The following is a 20,760-nucleotide window of genomic DNA, read 5'->3' as shown; positions in this document are numbered from 1 at the left end:
GGGAAAGAGCGGCAAGGAGGTTGATGATTGGCATCATCACTGATTTGAAGTCAAGGTGAGAATTGTGAGAGTTAACTTAAAATCAGGATCTGCAGGAATCGTGCCACGATGGAGAAGCTTCGTGCCACGATTGTTGAAGCAAAATTCTGGAGCAATCACTGGAAAAATCGTGCCACGATTGGATCGAATCGTGCCACGATGGTGCGATGGTAGATAAAAATAAAACGTATTTTTATTGAAGATTTGTTTCAGTTTTTTAAGGGATAACTTTCACTATAAATATAGACCTTGTATCAGGCTATTTTGAGAGAGAGAGAGAGAGAGAGAGAGAGATAGAGGGGGCTGAAACAAGGGTTTAAAAAGGCAACAACAAAACTAGGGTTTGTATAGAGTTTATCTCTTCGAAACAAACACTAGGGTTTGTGGGTTGATTCACCTTGGGAAACACTATTAGGATTGAGTCTCTTGGTTACGGGAAGAGGCTGGGACTTTGGGTAGAATTAGGCGGGAGACTTATTCTTGTAACCCATTGATTTCTCTTTTGTAACGTTACTCATCATATAGTGGATCGGAGGGCTGCTCTCTCCCCCAGACTAGGTCAATTTGGACCGAACTGGGTCAACAAATTCTTTTGTGTTCTTCTCTTCTTTGTGTTTTTCTCGCCGTTGTTTTCTACTTTTGGCTTGTATTTAATTGTTCCATACACTTTGTTTTGGTTGCTTGATTATCTCTTGCTCCACACATCAAGTTGTTATTGGTGTGATTTTCATCGAATTCGCAACATGAGACATTGATCGCTGGTCACATGCAGAAGGGAAATGGCGATAGTATGCATTTCAGATGGCAGTGCTTGTTATTCTTTATGTAAAATTTATGTTACATGTTTTTAGCAAATATTGGATCATAATCCATCAACTTACGTTTATTGTCCGAATTTGAATATTGGAGGTATGTTTCAGTTTTTCTGTTTCTACGGTTGGCTTTTTATTTTTGATTGTAGATTTAACATCTTTGCTTTGTTCAATTTCATGGGGTGTAAATTTTATGTGAAAAAGTTATCTTGATTAGGTGTTTGTTTGTGTAATGATTGTGGCAATGTTCTTCTTTTGTTTTATCTGTTAATGTGTCATTGATTGAATTGAACCTTGTTTGCATTCTTACAATATATGTTTGAAACTTGGCTTACAATGTGGATTGAGCTGATATTTATACGTATGTCGTGTAGGTGCTTGTCAACATTTTATGTACAATTTTACATAAGATTATGGAGAAATTGTTAACATTTGTCGTCATACAGATCAAGCAGGGCTGTAGATAATTCTTATAAGATACACTTAAGATGACTGTCTTTGTTTGTTTTGAATTATATAGTTTCAATAATTCCAAACCCAAACAATATCTCCTATAGAAACTTTTAATTAAGTTTCACAAAACACTAGCACATAGGCTTAGGACATAGCATGCATACATACCATTTATCCAAATAGAAATGTTCAATTTTTCAAAATAAAAAGAGTGATCGATCAAACATGCAGAAACACCACCTAAAATTTCATGTTTGAATATGACAATTAACAAATATGTATCATAGTAAAAGACTCCCTTGGCACCACCCACCAGAGCAATGAGAGTAAAATTACAATACAAGGTACTTGACATACAAGCCAATCAAATAACAAAATAAATAGAAAATAAAGAAAGTCTTCCAAACGCCAATATAAATAGCTCCTTGGCACTACTTCTCACATGTTTCTTGCGTCTGTACATCATTGCAATCGTCAAACACAAATACACAAAGTGGGTGAGTAATCAAGTTTCATAAAGTATACTAATAAATTAGACAAACACATATAAATAAATCAATTCAACTATTTCACAAGGCATAAGTTTTCTTCCGAGGGACGCATTATTCCTCATATGAACACATATTTAATCGCATGACACATGCATGCACAATTCCTGTAACACTTTTATTTCACTTGGTACCATCTAACTACGAAAAAATGGCAAGGGACGTGGCAGTATGCTCGTGTAAGAGGCAAACACATTCAAGTCATCATATACTGGATCAACTCGACCCAAAATTCATTTACGTGACACGCAAATTAGGGATTTACCCACTAAACAATTTAGGAAAATTTCCTTCATTGTACTCCTATGATCTAACAAGTATACCCTAACTATTAGGCACCACTAGTATATGTTCCCTAACATTTAAGTTCATCAAACCCTACCTATATGATGGCAATATAACCAACACTTTATTGAGTATTTGACCGTAAGACACACCTCCCCCCCGCCCCCCGTTCGCCCAAGTCAGTCCGCAAATCATCCGTTAGAGATGGGTTATCTCAATTCCATATAGTACACAATGCATATTTCAACAAAATACTTTTTATTCACAACACACATTTACAACACACATTCACACTGACGTTGCACTATTTTCAAATATTTAACCCACATATCACAATAGTACTATTCAAGTTCAAACAACACTTAGCAGCAATGTTCACATATAGGAAATTACACAACATCAATATCATTCATGTCAATGCATAATTCAACTATAAACGCAACAACCTATTAATGGCTCTAATTCCTAATTTTACAAATATCACAATTAACTCATTAAAAGACTAAATACGGTTTGTTAGTTGGCCAACTCTGGACAATGTTGGAATCATACTTACCATTTGTCATATTCACTATTATACACATAACTTAATCAAACAATTCTCACCCTTATCTTAACCCTATTATTATTTTCATTCATTGTTTTCAATTTTAATTAGTCATTAAATAAGTCGTTGTAATGCTCGTTTAAAACTCAAAATCTTAATGAAGGTTTTTACCCTTACTCTCTATAATATACCTCATTATATTGTCATCTAAGGCTTAGGATTATCCATCAACTAATTTGTACTTTATTGGACTTAAGATAAAATATAGGTCTTAAAGATGTAAGCATGGATATTTCCAGAGCTGTCAACGAAGTTTTAGAAGTTTCTATAGATGTGTAATTACTTCTTGACTGCAATAGATACTGTCAGATGGAAAGAGGAGCTTGCTCGACTTATATGTAGCCAAACACTTGGAATTCGGGTGGGGAAAGATTCAGTCTATATTTAGAATAGTTAAGAGTAAAATAGCAACAATATGTATAGGGTGACTCAAGCCCTAATAATGCTCATTTAGTGACTCAAGTGGAACTATATGAGAGCATTGTTGTTATTATTCTTTTATCGACATGGTCGATCATAACAATGATTGTGTTATTTCACTTTTTATCATGTGGTTGTGTTTGCAGGAACATAAAAAGCTTGCCATACTTACAAAAATTCAATCTCTAGAAGAATGAGCGAAAGGTTAGGCAAGTTACGCCTTGGAGGCAGATGGTAGTTGGGGAAGTTCTTTCTCCTCATAGAGTTCACATACTAAAATGTTTTCATTCTAAATTGGGATGACACAATATAAAGTTGTCTAGAAGAGCAGATGCAAGATAAGACTCCACTATAGGGGCCGTGCCCTTTTTGCTCAAGAAAAGACAAGAAGTTGATGCTTAGGTTGCATTGTGATGCAGGAGGATTTTATTAGTAATTTAGTAGTATTTATTATTTAGCCAAATTTTAGTAATTTTCAAGAATTTTCTATTATTATTTCGTTTTATTTTATTTTGGCCCGTGGGTTTGTTATTTTCACTATATAAGCAGAACTTATGTAGCCTAAGAGGCACATTTTTATTCAGTAATAATATTAGAGACTTTTCTCTCAATTCTGGTGGATTACGGAAACCCTTATTTTGATATGTTTGTCGCTTGCAATCCTATTTTCACAAGTTTGTCGCTTGCAAACTTGTTCTTTTCTATCTAGGTTTAGTGCTTGTTAACCCTATGCTTCCGAACTGCGTCAGTTGGTATCAGAGCAGGTTTATCATGTTCTTTTCCTAACGGATCAGCCATGGGAGATCAACTGATGACGAGGGCAGAGTTTGCCGGCAATCGGCATAACCACGACTCTTACCACGGACATCAAAGCTCTGTTAGATCAGATGTCGGCATGGACAGCTAAGGTTTACAACAACAACGCCAACAACAACAACAACAGAAACAATCCGAACGGAGGAGGAGAACCAATTCCAGCTATTAGGGTTTGTAATAACATCCCTACTGTTGTTACGTACCGAAAATCAAAATATGCCAATTCATCTGATTTGGAATATTATGAGCGTAGATATTACAACAGGTTGACGGATGATTACTACAAATTTGAAATCTCTGATTCGATATATCGTTGTCCATTTTGTTACAACAAAGATTACTCCTTCCGACCTTTTGAGACATGCTTCCGGAATATCAGGTAACTCACGTAAGCCGATTAAAGATATTGCTAGACATTCTGTTTTGATAACATATATTATAAGAATTCTTACGACGTTGAAAGAGGAGATCGACGTTGCTCTGACGACCGAAGCGTTTTCAACATCTGTTTCGACTAATGCCAGTTCTTGTGAAGAAAGCTTGGTAACGGCTGCGACAGTTGAATCAAAAGATGGAGATAGAGTTCAAGAAGTAGGTTGTAGCACATCTGACACAATCTCTAATGAGCATCACATGAAGGTAGCTGCCGAAGCTATGGATAAAATTACAGAATCGGCTGCTAGTTGCAGTCAATTGCAGGGTGATGTTGAAAACAAAGTTCTAGGAGGCTCATCTCTCTCCACCAAAAAGCATTCAATTTCTGTGCCGGTTTATGTAGATGAATTAGTAAAGGTGGAGTCGGTATCAGAAACATTGAGTACAAAAGTTGTACTTGAAATTGCACTTCATGTTAATCAGGCACGTCTTAAGGGGTTAGTAAAAGATCTACCGGACTTAGTTCCCTCTCCGCAGCCACCGCTCGCGCCACCATGGCTACAACACTCAGTTTACCTAGAACCGCTTTACCCAACACCCTCATCCAAGATGTATGAAGAGTTGCAAAGGCTGTCACCAATTGTTTCTATCAGAGAATCCTACTTCCTACGTTACTGTACGCAAATTGAGCAAGGTTTATGGGCAGTTGTTGATGTATCTGGCCGTCACAGTTTAAGGAAGATGTTTGGCAGTGTAGTGACTTTACAGGGTGCGCATAAGAGCCTTCCAAGGAGTTGTACCAATCACCTCAATCCAAAATTGTGTTTTTTTTCTCAGCATTTAATTGCAATTGTGAGGACGCCACTATTTCTTGTCAAGGCAGCTTATGATACTTGTCAAATTCAAGCCAGTCTTGCTCCATCATCTGCTGACTATCATTGGAATTGGTATGAATGCCAAAAATATTATGCACATTGCAGTTCGCCACAGATACAATATCTACTAGGTTTTCAATATCTACAAGCTGGTTAAACTCGATTTTACTCTTAAAATGATGTTAGTGGATGTGCTACGTAGGAAAATGATTGAATGGGGAAGAGTTCGTGTTCCTATGGTTCTATTCAAATGGAAGACTTTTCCTCCTTCTGTTCTAATGTCACTTATTTATGGAGCGACAAATTTTGGGAAAGAAGCTAATGAGGAATGTATGGTGATTGGTGTCTATAACTCTCGTGTCGAAGCTATGCGCAATACTACTTTATCCTATTTACCACCCTTTGATTGAGAGATATCCTTTAATCTTTCAACACAGAAGGTTGTTAATTGTTTTGCATAGGAAGATGATCTACAAGGATAGTTTTTATGCTCCTAAAGTTTTAATCAAGAGGAAGGATTGGTTTCCAAAAATGATGGATCTAGAAAGTATTCGACATGCTGCTACTACATTTCTTCAATGGTATAAAGGAAACTGTTTTATTTTTCAAACCAAACTATCTTTGCATTTCACTCAATGGGATCCAGGAGGATGATCTCTTGCTCATTGGAGGAGTCAACATGCATGGGAAGCTCTTTATCAGAATGAGAACTTGATCGAATTCTTCAGAGGTGGAGGAGACTGATGCAGAAGGGTTTTGTTAGTAATTTAGTAGTATTTATTATTTAGCCAAATCATAGTAATTTTCTATTATTATTTCGTTTTATTTTATTTTGACCCGAGGGTTTGTTATTTCTTTCACTATATAAGCTGAACTTATATAGCCTAAGAGGCACACTTTTATTCATTAATAATATTAGAGACTTTTCTCTCAATTCTGATGGATTCCGGAAATCCTTATTTTAATAGGTTTTTCGCTTGCAACCCTATTTTCACACGCTTGCAAAATTGTTCTTTTCTATCTAAGTTTAGCGCTTGCTAACCATACTCTTCCGTACTTTGTCACATTGCCACCATTCTACGCTAATGGACACAATATGTTCCATGTGTGTCAACTTTGGTTGTATGTTATGTTGTCATTTTTGGCTAACTTAGGTTCTTCCTCCTTTTACAACAAAATAGTTTTCATGAAATAACAAAAAAAAAAGTTATATATGGGAAATATACGTAAGTATTTTATAGAAATAATAGGGTATTTTATTTAATTTACTAAAATAAATAGATATTTGCGGATATCGATACTATTATATTTGCATTTATATCAACTAACAAATGCATAATTAAAATATCATTTTATTTTATCTGCAATCTGCTGATACTTGTTAAACTATCGTACCCATCGCAGATATTTGTAATACTAACTTTCTTCCCATCCCAAGATGAAGGGTATATCTTAGCATATTTTATGCTTTGAGTTGTGCTTATTAATATTAGTTTTTGCTTTAAAAAAGAGTAACTACTAACTTTTTTTCCATCCCAATATGAAGGGTATATCTTAGCATATTTTATGTTGAGTTGGGCTTATTAATATTAATTTTTGCTTTAAAAAAGAGTGAAGCTTTTGTTGTTTTTTTTTTACAGGAAAACAAAACTAATTTATCTAAAGCAACAAGTTCAAAAAGATTAACTTATATTTAATTTTTTCGTCAAGAAAACATATATTTAATTTTATTAATAATAGATTTAAAAAAGAAAACGGTCCTCGGAAATATCAAGAGTTTGGATATTAATCCCTGTAATTTTTCTTTTTTTTAAAAAAATTATTAGTCCCTGCAGATATCCCTATTTTTTCTTCTGATTCTTGTTGTTTCATTTTACATCTTACAAAATTTATTTATATTAAAATTAGTCCTTATAATATGTCATATATTTGATTTTAACCCTCAAAATAAGGACTAAAATGGGTATTTCAAAGAATGATTTCAAAATGGTCATATTTTGCAAGTATCAAAACAAAATTCAAAGTTGGATAAAAAGAAGAAAAAAAACTTGAAGGACTAAAAATTAAATAAACAAAAGATAAGTGTTAGGGGTTTGAAATATGGCCTCAACGTATTTGTGTTATATCCCTACCAACTGAGTTAAACTCACAGAGACAAATAAAAATTGCTTTTTATAGAGATTAAAACAAAACAAAAAAGTAAATTTACAAGGATTCAAATTATATTCGTAGATTTTTGGGAATACAATGATAGAAATATAAATGACTATGTTTGTTAGAATTTTACTAAATTTTATTCACGAGTATAAAATGTTCCTGAGAATAGAAAAAAAAATTCCAAAGAAAAGGGTGGAAATAAAGTTTCCATGAAGATGAGAATAAATTCATATGTAACTACCTATTATAATCCATATTCTTAAAGTTCCATGGAATATTATAATGTTCACCGAACACCTTTTTTCTAAATATCTTGAAATAAAATTCACAATCAAATGATAATAATTCCCTAGTGAAAAAAACACTCCACAATCAAATGATAATAATTCCCTAGTGAAAAAAACACTCCACAATCAAATGATAATAATTCCCAAGTGAAAAAAATAAAATGTTTGAAAAGAGAAGAATTTAGTGTTGGCTACCTTGCAAATGTGAGGATAGATGATGTCTCATTCAATATATTAATTAAAATGTGAGACTTCCTGTTCACAAATTATTAACAGTAATTAATTAATAAATACAGTACATCACTATTTGGTAACGTTTGCTCAAAAAACTCACTTTTCACTCTTAATTTCGAAGTACTTCAAACAATTGCAACCGTAAATCGAAAACTGTAAACTGATTTTAAGATAAAGTCTGAAGCATATTTTTAAAATGACCTAACAATTTATATAGTTTGATTTTTCACAAAAAAAATAATAATATTTAGTTTGATTATCATACCATCCGCTTTCTCACATGTCATAGTATGTTTCATTAGACTTTATTTAGTTTTTAAATAGAAAAGGAGCTAAAGCCCTTTTATCAGATCATCATTTTGTTCAACTCACTGTCCAAACATGCACCATATTAATATTGTGAGCCTTGTTTAATTAAGTGAATAATAAAGCAAACAATTTTCATAAATAATAATGATATTGTGTACCTTTTCTATGAACATTTGTTCAATAGTTGTGTTAAGATCACCTTTCCATCGCATGTTTTCTTCTTCCACCTCAATTGTTGCGAGGTATGGTGCTACTATTAGTGCAGATGAGAAGATCTTCATTTGAGGACATCCTTTAACAATGAAAAAAAGCAAAGATGGGAATATGAATGTTTGTTTCCCATAGAAGAAGCTTCTCAAACTTGACAACGAAGTAAATTTCAAGTATTCCAAGTTTTCAAATACGATGTTTTCCTCTGCTTTTTCTTCATCAATCTTCACAACATCTAACATCTTCTCACAATTCATTATTATTAATGTTTTGAGTTGAACTAGGCATTTAGCTGTTGAATATGTTATCAAATAGATCAACTCTTTGCAATTGTCCACTTTCAAATAGGTTAAACTTGTGAAAGATATTAGAACAGAAGATGATCCAATGGAAAGTCTACCTGCCAAACGTGCTTGAGCTTTTCCAATTCAAAAAGCCACAACTTTCTTATTTGCTTTGAAAGTTGCATACTGAGATGATCAGTGGTTCCTTTAGTGGGGAACAATGTTGCAAAAGAACTATTACGCACTTGAAATGTTTCAAGACTAAGAAATATTGTATGGAAATCATTCAGAAAAATAGTTGGAGTTTCATCGAAGCATTGTAAACGAAGTAGTTTAACTTTATGAAAGATATTTTCTTGACAATAACCATTCAATATCCCCAACATATCTGTGCCATTTACTACCAATTCCTCCAGGTTGGGGCTCAACTGAAAAATAAACATCCAAAATGAAAATTAATACTAAAGTATTATTATATTTGAGAAAAACAAGGTATGGTGGGATTTACCTTTTCAATGCAAAACAGGGCTTGTTCGAATACCATGTCTTTATTTTCATCAACCGAGTAAGGTTGTTGCAAGTCTGAATTGTTGAAAGAAAACATCTTTAATGCTTCACAACGATATAAATTCAAAGTCTTCAATGAAGGGCACTCTAAAGTATTCTTTCCTTGATAGAAACTCTTAAGATTTGTCAAAAGACACAGTACCATAATTTTCAATTGGGGAAAATTAAAATTAATTTCCATTGATCTAGCTTCCTCCATTGGAACAATTTCCTTGACTCCGCAAGACTTTATCTGATAATTCCAAGATCTGGGCATAGTGAATATGGAAAGATATATAACAAGCTTTGACACATAGAAACATCCACCTTGCATAACTTTCCAAAGCTGATAATTTCATGAGAATTCTCGTTCCATATGTGCTTCAATTTGGGTAAGCTAGATAAAGTCAGTCTTTTCAATTGACTGCTTTGTTTAATCATTATTTCTTGTGACTTCAAACCTTTCACATCAAACACTGCTTCTAATGAATCGCAATCTTTTACTTCTAGTTCTTCCAATGTCTGTAGCAATTGCATTACATTTAATGGAAAAAGTATATGTGATAAGAAATCACATCTTTCCACCACAAGATGTTTCAAATTGCAAAACACATTGTGATGAAGTTGACCATACCACACATCCTTTAGCTCAGGATAGTCAGACAAGGCTAAGTACTTGAATTTACCAAATGCAACCTGATCATTCAAATAAATATATCAAAATTGCTTTTAAGCAATCTTTAATTATGCATTAATATTCTAGTCTACTACAATACAAAATTGATCTAGATAGATTTTCTTAAACTTACCCAAAGTAAATAAATTGATGGATGATAATAAAATATACCTTATCGAAAAACATTTTCTTTATGGTTCTGTTGAGGTCACCCTCCCAATGATTTTCTTCATCGGTTTGTATGTACATTTTGAAGATTTGTTGTGTTGGTAACTCCCAATGTAAAATATAATGCATTTACAAAATAGTTTTTTACACACTAATTAATGTAAAACTCAATTTAACAATTTTATTCATTTTATAGTTAAGGATAATAATAATTTTCTCTAATGCTAACTTTTAAAATTAGTCTAGTCAAAAGAAATATTTGTAGTTGGTAGTTATTGGGTAGATTGTTTGTAGCTAGTGCTCTATATATAGGATGCAATCACCTATAATACGACTTTTAGTTTCTCAACATCATTTTTTTAACAAGCCCTATTAAGCGTTTGTAGTTATAAGTTCACGTATTAAACTACTTCTATGGTGTTTTGTTTTATAAATAACCACCTATATTTTTTTTCCCAAAATGATACTTTAAATTATCATTATATTTATCTAAACGCTAATTTGTCTTTCAATTGACGTGCTTTATATATACTAGCATTGGACGGATTAACGTTAGTATATATTTTTTTAACCGTTCTTTCTATTGCGCTAACAACATATAAATTATAATCATTTTTTGGGTTAATATATGTTTACCCCTTTGTAATATTAGCGATTTTCGGTTTACCCTCGTAAAAAAATTTGTTTAGATTCCAACCGTGTAATTTGATGATTTTTTGATTTTGGACCTTCATGACATCAAATTACAAAATTTAAGGTACTTTCGCCCCTTGTAATTTGAGAGAATTTTGGTTTACCCCTGTCATATCATCGATTTTGTACAATCAAAATTCATGAAGGTCTAAAACAAAAAATCTTCAAATTACAACGATAGATGTTGATTTATATTATATGTATAGGTTGTGACGTTTAAACTCTTGTTCTTATCTATGACACCTACGATATATCATTATTATAGGTCCCCTAAGCCGCAACGTGAACAGCTCCACAAGTCTTGTTCATGTGCAAGTGGTTTGCGCTATTTAGATGATCATGGCAGAAGCCCTGATCGCTACACTAGCATTCCTATCTGCTATCGCAACAACAATTATGATTAGATCTCAAGATATGGGTTTCAATCACGTGGCAGATCAAGGACCTGTAAGCCGCGTTCATCGTCACACTTTCATCAGCAACATCAATCATTCCTCAAAGAAGTCTGCTGGTTCTCAAGGTATTCCGACAATGGCTACTTTCCTATGAAGCACGGACACTTCTCGGATTAGTCGTGTTCTACGTGTCCGACACCAACACATATAATTACACTGAATTATGTGATTTCCTTAAATTATTAGCAGTGTCGGCGTGTTCGTGTCAAGTACGATAATGTTAAAGATAAAATTAAAGAGCAGGCTAGGCCTATAGCCAATTCGAAAGACTGTTTGTTTTGTTGTGGTGTGGTTTTTGGGGTGTTTTTTTTTCCGTTATTATGCATATTATCTCATATAATGATCGTGGTCTGGGTGGTTGGGAGAAGCGGAAAGATGTTTTGAAGTTTGTTCGGTCTCATCAACCTTGGGTTCTGTGTATTTAAGAAACTAAACTCGAAAATATTGATGACTTTGTACCTCTCTGTGGGGTTCTACTGCTTTTGGCTTCTCTTCTAAGCCATCTGTTGGAGCTTCAGCCGGTATTTTAACTTTGTGGGATACCTCGAAAGTGGAGGTGTGGGACAACTGGAGCTTGGATAGTTCACTTATTATTTACGGTCGCTTTGTCAAAAGTGGTTGTGAGTTTTTTACTGCCAATGCGTATGTACCATGTGATCCTGTTGGTAGGCAAACTCTGTGGTTATATTTGGGTGACATTATTAATAATAACAAAGAAGACAATTGGTGTATTTGCGGAGACTTCAACGCTATTAGATCCCTTCTTGAATGCAGAAGTCGAGCATTGGGTCAGACTCATGAGGATTTTACTCCATTCAATCAGTTCATTGATAGTAATACTCTCTTCGATTTACTATTACGTGGCAGAATTTTTACTTGGTTCTGAGGCGATGGGGCATCCATGAGCCGAATAGACAAATTCTTACATTCTGAAAGCTGGTGTATTAAATGGCCTAATATGATTCAAAGAGCTCTCCTTCGATGTCTATCCGATCATTGTCCTATAATGTTAAAGATTGACGAGGGAAATTGGGGGCCTCGCTTGCAACGTATGTTGAAATGTTGGACTGATCTTCTGGGTTATCATCTATTTGTCAAGGATAAATGGAATTTTTTTCAGGTGTCAAGATGGGAAGGCTATGTACATAAGGAAAAATAAAAATAAAAAAGATCAGAAGCAGCCTTAAAGATTGGCATCATAATCATACTTGGAATTTAGATGCTCGAATCAACGACATTCAAGAGAGTATAGCCTATCTAGATTCTAAAGGCGAGGACCTTACTTTGGACACTAAAGAGGTTGAGGATCTTCACACTTTGTTAGCAAAATTTGTTCTCTTTATCTAAGCTCAACACCAGCATTCAATGGCAGAAATATAGAATTAATTGGTGGAAAAAGGTGATGTTAACTCTAAAAAATTTCACGGTTTCATGTGCTCCAAAAGAAGAGTGAATTCTATTGTCTCCCTATTAGTTAACGGCTCTCAAGTTGGGGCCGTTACCGATATCAAAAATATAGTTTTTAACCATTTTGCTGCCCATTTCAGTGATTCTCATCAGGATAGGCCTTTTGTTGAGAACCTTTCTTTCAAAACTCTAACTTGGGAGCAACATGGAGCCTTAAAAAAACATTTCAACGTTGAAGAATTGAAACAAGCAGTGTGGGAATGTGACAGTTATAAAAGTCCGGGGCCAGATGAGGTCAATTTTGGTTTCATAAAGGATTTATGGGGGGAGCTCAAAGACGCTTTATGGGTTTTACTTCTGAATTTCATTGGAATGGGAAGCTTTTCAAAGGTCTTAACAACACTTTCATTGCTCTTATACAAAAGGTTGAAATTCTTCAACGGTTGTCAGAATTTAGGCCTATCTCTTTGATTGGAAGCATGTATAAAGTGTTGGCTAAGGTTTTATCCAATAGATTGAGCCGTGTCATTGAAAGCGTCATTTTAGAACATCAATATGCTTTTGGTAATGGTAGGAAAATTTCGGATGATATATTAATCGCTAACGAGATCGTTGACGAGGCTCGCCGTTTGAAAAAACAGTTGTTGCTCTTTAAAGTAGACTTTGAAAAGGCTTTTGATTATGTTGATTGGCAATACCTAAATGCCGTTATTACCAAATGAACTTTCCTACTTTATGGCGTAAATGGATTATGGAATGTGTTACTACAACAACTGCATCTGTGTTAGTAAATGGATGTCCAACATATGAGTTCAATTTTCAACGCGGTCTTGGCAAAAAGACCACTTACATGCCATGTTGATGTTCAATTAAGTTTTATATACGCATCTTTAAAGCACCATAATCTATTTTGTTGAAAGCATGATTACCATTGCTGAAAGTATGGTAATTGATTGCGAAGAAGTTGTTTCCATGGCGGACAATTGATGCCGACGGCCATGCTTCGTAACCTCACTGACAAGCTTTACGAGAAGCGCAAAAATGTTGCTCAGAAGGCTTTGTTCTCTCTCACTCTCTAATTCGTCATGATTTTTTGTTTGTTTTTACTGTTATTGTAATTTGTTTGTTTTTACTGTTATTGCAATTTGTTTGTTTTCATTAATGTCGCATTTCGCCGGAATTACAGGAGCGTGAGATTTTGGATGATGAATTTATGGAATTTCCTTTCCAAGTGTCTTATATATTTTGATGCATTCTGTTATTTAATTTCTTTCTATAATAGCCTTATTCTCCCTTATTATTAGAACTTTAGTTTTCAAAACTCAGGTTACATAGTAAAATAAGACCGTAACAAAATGCTTATGCTTATTAGATATAAATATGAAGAAATTTAAGTGAAGTATGGTATGTCTTGAGGAACATATTATAAGATGACATTGCCAATGTTATACTAACTTTCTATGAAAAGGACCTATTATATAGATAACAAAGTTGAAGAAAACAATCTTTAACTTAAAACTTTAATCTGCAATTTCTCAAAAAAAAAAAAAAAAAAAAAAACTTTAAGCTGCAATAATTCAGCTCTGCGATCAATAGAAAACTCATTACTTAAAACTAACGAGAAAGAGGATCATGCTTGATCTTTTAACGCCATAAGAGTTTGTTGTGAATTCTTTGAAAACCACACCAATAAAATACTTAATCTGTGGAGCAAATTAATCAAGCAACCAAAACAACGTGGGTGACAGTTATAAATACAAGCAAAAGACAGAACACAGCGAGAGAAAGAGAACAAACAAAAATTTGTTTACCCAGTTCTATCCAATATCGACTTATGACAGGAAGGAAAAAAATGAAAGGAAGGAAAAAAATGACGAGGAAGAAAAAAGTGAGCCTTTGATAGACGTGGATTCTATGTTGAGTAAGTCTAAGAGCCAACTTTGAAATATGGAAACAAGCCACAAGAAGTTCCATCGTATGTGAAGCTTCATTATCCTTATTTATCAAAGAAGAAAAAGAAGGATGAAGGGCAATTTAAGAAGTTCATAGAACTATTATATCAACTGCAGGTTAACATTCCTTTTAGTGAAGATCTTGATCAAATGCCGGTTTATGCTAAATTTATGAAAGACTTGTTAATCGGAAGGAGAAGGCCAAAGGATGATGAGAATATTGCTCTTTCAGAAAATTGTAGTGCCATACTTGATAAGTGCTAGAAAGTGTTAAACTCATAATGTATATTAAGCACTTCTGATTACTTGTTTCAAAAGTTATTTGAGGAAAGGCCATGAAAAAGTAAGAACATGAACCAATGAAAGAAACATAAAAAGGAGCAAAACCAACAAATGTCGCCCTGGCGAGAATGTATCTCCAGAACCTAAGTGTTTTACGATCAAATGTCGCCATGGCAGCAACCTGTCGCCACGGCGGGAAGGGACTTCCAGAGGCTATGTTTTTAGAGACCAGATGCCGCCATAGCGACAATGTTCTGCCTGGCGAGGTAAGGTGGTGTGAGGCAAGTGGATGATGACGTGGCAGAAACTCACTGGCAAAGAAAGCTGATGTCGCCATAGCGATATATGTCCTGCCTGGCGAGATTTCACTTTTATGCAGAACTATAAATGCCCATTTCCCTCATTTCAAAGATTATTCTATCATACTTTTAGAGAGAAAATAGGGCGAAATTTCACTGTTTACATAATGCAATAGTGATTGAGTGTGGATTCATCAAGATTCTTTGAGAAATCAAGTTCTTGGCATGGATTCTCAACTTTCCTTCCACTTTTGTAATTTTCTCATGACAATGATGAACTAAATCTCCTTAGTTGGGATTACAGGTACTTGATTAAGTTGATAATGTAATCTTTTGATCTTTCAAATATATGATTCTAGCAATTTACATGATATTGATGATACTCTTGTATTTCATTCCTTATCTTTGATTTAAATGCTATTGAGAAATACTTTTGAATCTAGGTTAAGAATATTTATCTATAAAAACAATGATTCTAGACATAGGACTAATGTTTTGATAATCACACAAAGTATCGGAACTTAAAGCTTTCAGATCGTTTAATAGATTGAGAAATCGTCGATTAAACGATACGATCGAATATTGGATTGTTTATTAGTTTGAGAAATCAACAATTAAACAATAAAATTGACCTGACAAGATCATTTGGACATGAGTGGTATTGTCGAGCGATACGTGATAATATCGGTAAAACGCTACAATCCATATACGTGATTATTAGGTTATGTTCGACGCATAATCAACGAATTCTAATTCCAACGTTTTTACGCCTTATTACTCTCAACTTTTATCTTCGCATTATAGTTTTCATAGTTTTAAACAAATAAACCAAATTACTCTTTAACTTAAAATGATAAACGATGTTGAATGGTTTGTGATATCGCACTAGTCCATGAGGAGACGATACATGAATACTTACTTTTGATTGATAGAAGAAAAAAAAAATTACATTAATACTCCAAAGGAAAATCCCTCCTAAGTTGAAATATCCTGGAGCATTTACTATTCCTTGTACCATTGGGAAAGTGAATGTCGGAAGAGCTTTGTGTGATTTAGGGGCAAGTATCAATCTAATGCCCCTTTCCATGATGAAGAAACTAGGGTGTGGTGAACCTAAACCAACGAGAATGACCCTCACTTTAGCTGATCGGTCAATCTCTTAGAGATTAGGTCTGAGATGATTCCGATGTAACCCTAATTGAACCATGCTGCTGTGAAAAACAGGAAAAATTAAGCATGATAAAGTACGAAAAACAGGAAAAATTGAAGACCTGAAGAAAGATAAAAAAAAACGTGTCACAATTTGTCTAGAACTGTGACACGATTCCATAAGACAAAAACATGCTCTCAACATTGGTAGAAAAGTGTCACGATAGCAAAAACGTGACACAATTCTGGAAACCCTAATTCAGTTGGTTTGTTACTCAAGGTAAAAACGTGACACGATTTGGGCAAAATTATGAGTCTATTTAAGCTGAAGACTATTATGAAAACAAGGGTTACGATTTGGAGAGACCAAAGTGCGATTTTGAGACCAGAAAACTGCTGGGAGGGCGATATTAAGTTAAGGTTTATTTGTGATATTAAGTTAACGTTCGTAAAACCTTCAAAGAATATTAGCTCACCTAAGGAATTAGAGACTGTAATATGAGAAGAGAGTCCTAAGTCAAGGGATTGATTAGGGCTATTTAAGTTAACCATCGTAAAACTAGAGAAATATTCATGAGAACTAAGTGCAGTGTACCAATTAGGGGAACTCAGAGGATTCGAAAGCCCTGATCTCATCTCTCTCTCTCTCTCTCTCTCTCTCTCTCTCTCTCTCTCTCTCTCTCTCTCTCTCTCTCTCTCTCTCTCTCTCTCTCTCTCTCTCTCTCTCTCTCTCTCTCTCTCTCTCTCTCTCTCTCTCTCTCTCTCTCTCTCTCTCTCTCTCTCTCTCTCTCTCTCTCTCTCTCTCTCTCTCTCTCTCTCTCTCTCTCTCTCTCTCTCTCTCTCTCTCTCTCTCTCTCTCTCTCTCTCTCTCTCTCTCTCTCTCTCTCTCTCTCTATATATATATATATATATATATATATATATATATATATATATATATCTTTTCTAATCAATTTTAATTTTTAGCTATTTACTTTTAGGGTTAATAGTGCTTTTCACCCCTGTAATATATGTCATTTTCGATTTTCGCCCCTATAAAATTTTCGGTTTGATTTGCACCCTCGTAAATTATTATTTTCCGAAAAACACCCCTAATAGGCCATTTTCAGAATTTTTTTCAAGAAATTTTGATTTTTGAATGGCCTATTAAGGGTGTTTTCCAGAAAATAAAAATTTTACGAGGGTGCAAATCAAACTGAAAATTTTATAGGGGTGAAAACTGAAAATAACATATATTACAGGGGTGAAAAGCACTATTAACCCTTACTTTTATGCACAACAAACCTACTACCTGGGGCACTAAAATAACTTGACACATCCTATTTCATAAAGTTATTGTTTACTTGAGATTAATACGGTGCTGCAGCATGAAAGACAATTTAGAATTTCTCTTTCTGTTGATGAAACTAAGATACTCATCAATTCAGTGAATTTTCCTAAGTCACAAGGTAGAGGACATGGTTATGGTGGTTCTTCATCCACTTCTGGCCAAAAGCGTATCTGCTCTTTTTGTGGAAGAAGTGGCCACACTATTGATTCTTGCTATAGAAAACATGGATTTCCCCCACATTTTGGTAAAAATTCTGCTATGGCTAACAACTCCTCTCTTGAAGTGCATGAAGAAAGGGAGGATATGGATGATTCAAAGAGTTGTAGATGGAATGATTCCTTTGGTTTCACCAAGGAACAATATGATCAACTTGTCAATATGCTACAGACTCGACAAGGTTCCTCTAGCAAGGTGAATCATGTCATAAATCATGTGACTTCCGGTATATTTAGACTTTCCTATGCTTTGAATCATTCCAATGTTGGCTCATGGGTTTTTTATTTTGGTGCTAGTGACCATATATGCTCTTCTATTAGATTTTTTTTATTCTTATCAGTCCATTACACCAGTTCATATCAAATTACCAAATGGTAATATGGCTATAGCTAAATTTTCTGGCACAGTTCAGTTCTCCCCAGGTCTTGTTGCCAAGAATGTGTTATATGTTGATGAATTCAAATTGAATTTACTATATGTGCCTAAACTATGTGTTGATAATGATTGCATAGTGTCTTTTGACAATGATAAATGTTTAATATAGGAAAGAAGGAATTTGAAGATGATTGGTTTGGCTGATTTGATAGAGGGATTGTACTTTCTAGCTATACAAGCTTCTCCATCATCCAAACCTCAACCTGTCATAGCTTCATCTCAAGCCAGTTCACAAAACTCTTCCTTTTTGCCTTAAGAAGCCTTATGGCATTTTAGATTAGGTCATTCGTCTAATCATAGGTTACTTAGTTTGAAACAATATTTTCTTACGTTGAGAAAACAATATTTTCTCACTCAGTTCACACAAAGTCTCTTTTCTTACGTTACAAGCAAGGTGTCAAAGGAGCCATTATATTTGATCTTAACACCAAAAATATATTTGCTTCTAGACATGTAACATATCATGAACATATTCTTCCCTATTCCAATCATAATCAACCCTTTCAATGGCAGTATCATTCAAACCATCTTGTTACTTCTGTCATTGAACCTGAGCCTGTAAATAACTCAAATATTAACCAACATCAACCTGACATAACCAAAGCACCTAACCCTGAAATTTTTGAACCTGATATCCCTTCTAACATAGAAACTACCAATCATACTCAGCCACCTACACAAAACTTACCTGAATATGGTTCATTACCTCTTAGGAGATCAACTAGAACTATACAAAAGCCTACACATTTATTAGATTATGTTTGCAATCTCTCCAAAGAATCAAATAATTCATCATCTTCAGGTATACTTTATCCTATTAATCATTTTCATTCACTCAACAGCTTATCCCCTTCACATCTGAAGTTTGCTTTAGCTGTTACTAATACTTCTGAACCTACAAGTTACAAAGAAGCTAGTACACAAGACTGTTGGGTTAAGGCTATGGAGTTTGAACTTAATGCTACAATAAGACTTGGATTTTTGTGGATCCCCCATCTGATATAAAGCCCATTGGAAGTAAATGGGTGTATAAAGTGAAGCACAAAGCAGATGGTAGCATAGAGAGGTACAAAGCTAGATTAGTAGCAAAAGGTTATAATCAAGATAAGGGGCATGATTTTTTTGACACATTCTCACCTGTAGCTAAGATTACCACTGTCAGGACTCTTCTTGCTTTAGCATCTATTAATTCATGGCATCTACACCAATTAGATGTGAACAATGTTTTTCTGCATGGAGATTTATCTGAAGATGTTTACATGTCTGTTCCTCAAGGTGTTGTAAGTCCTAAGCCAAATCAAGTGTGAAAATTATTGAAATCACTTTATGGTTTGAAGCAAGCAAGCAAAAAACGTTATGAGAAATTGACAGGTTTTCTAATTAGTTAAGGATATAAACAGTCTGCTTCTGATCACTCTCTCTTCACTCTACATTCAGATTCCATGTTCACTGCATTACTTGTATATGTAAATGATGTTATTCTAGCAGGGAATTCAATGATTGAGATCCATAGAATCAAAACTACTCTTGATACAGAATTTAAGATCAAGGATCTTGGCCAGCTAAAATATTTTCTTGGCATAGAGGTGGCTTATTCTAAGAATGGAATCAGTATATGCCAAAGAAAATATTGTCTTGATCTCCTTCATGATATTGGGTTAGTTGGCTCCAAACCAGTTTCAACACCACTTGATCCATCTATTATATTGCATCAAGACAACTCTAAACCTTTTGAAGATATCCTCAGATACAGAAGACTTGTGGGAAAACTCTTATACCTCACCACAACTAGACCAGATATAGCTTTTGTAACTCAACAACCAAGCCAATTTTTGTCTGCCCAACTACTACTCATTATGATACAGCCTGCAGAGTTGTCAAGTATCTCAAGGGAACACCTGGTCAAGGCTTGCTATTCAGAAGAGATTCAAATTTACAAATACTTGGATTTACAAATGCAGATTGAGCAGGATGTGTTGATACTAGGAGGTCAACTTCTGGCTATTGTTTTTTTCTTGGATCTTCTCTTATCTCATGGAGAACTAAGAAATAGCACACAGTTTCAAGGAGCTCGTTTGAAGCTGAGTACAGAGCCCTTTCTTTTTCTAGTTGTGAACTGCAGTGGCTTCTTTACCTTCTCAGATATTTGGGAGTGACATGCATTAAGTCACCTGTATTGTACTATGATAATCAAAGTGCAATACATATAGATGGGAATCCTATTTTCCATGAGAGAACAAAGAATATGGAGATAGACTGTCACTTTGTTAGAGAAAGATTGCAGCAAGGTCTCTTCAAATTACTTCCCATCAAATCTCAATCTCAACTTGCAGACTTCTTCACAAAGCCACTACCACCTAAGAGTTTTCATATCTTTATATCCAAGCTTAACATGTTTGATTAATATCATGCTAAGCTTGAGGGAGGGTGTTAAACTGTAT

General features: G+C 34.4%; 1 long non-coding RNA gene across 1 annotated transcript in view; it reads right to left on the bottom strand.

The window, feature by feature from the left end:
• LOC25482771 (uncharacterized) overlaps positions 1-9,131 on the bottom strand; it is a 62,315-nt gene extending 53,184 nt beyond the window's left edge. The window contains exon 1 of the long non-coding RNA XR_005646240.1: positions 8,376-9,131. This is a non-coding gene — a long non-coding RNA (uncharacterized lncRNA). The remainder of the gene's footprint in view (positions 1-8,375) is intronic.
• Between the last annotated feature and the right edge of the window lie 11,629 nt (positions 9,132-20,760).

Source organism: Medicago truncatula, chromosome 1 (assembly GCF_003473485.1).
Source record: "Medicago truncatula cultivar Jemalong A17 chromosome 1, MtrunA17r5.0-ANR, whole genome shotgun sequence".
NCBI classification, from domain to species: Eukaryota; Viridiplantae; Streptophyta; class Magnoliopsida; order Fabales; family Fabaceae; genus Medicago; species Medicago truncatula.
Note: the sequence above shows the minus strand (reverse complement) of the source record. Positions and strands in the feature narration are given on the sequence as shown.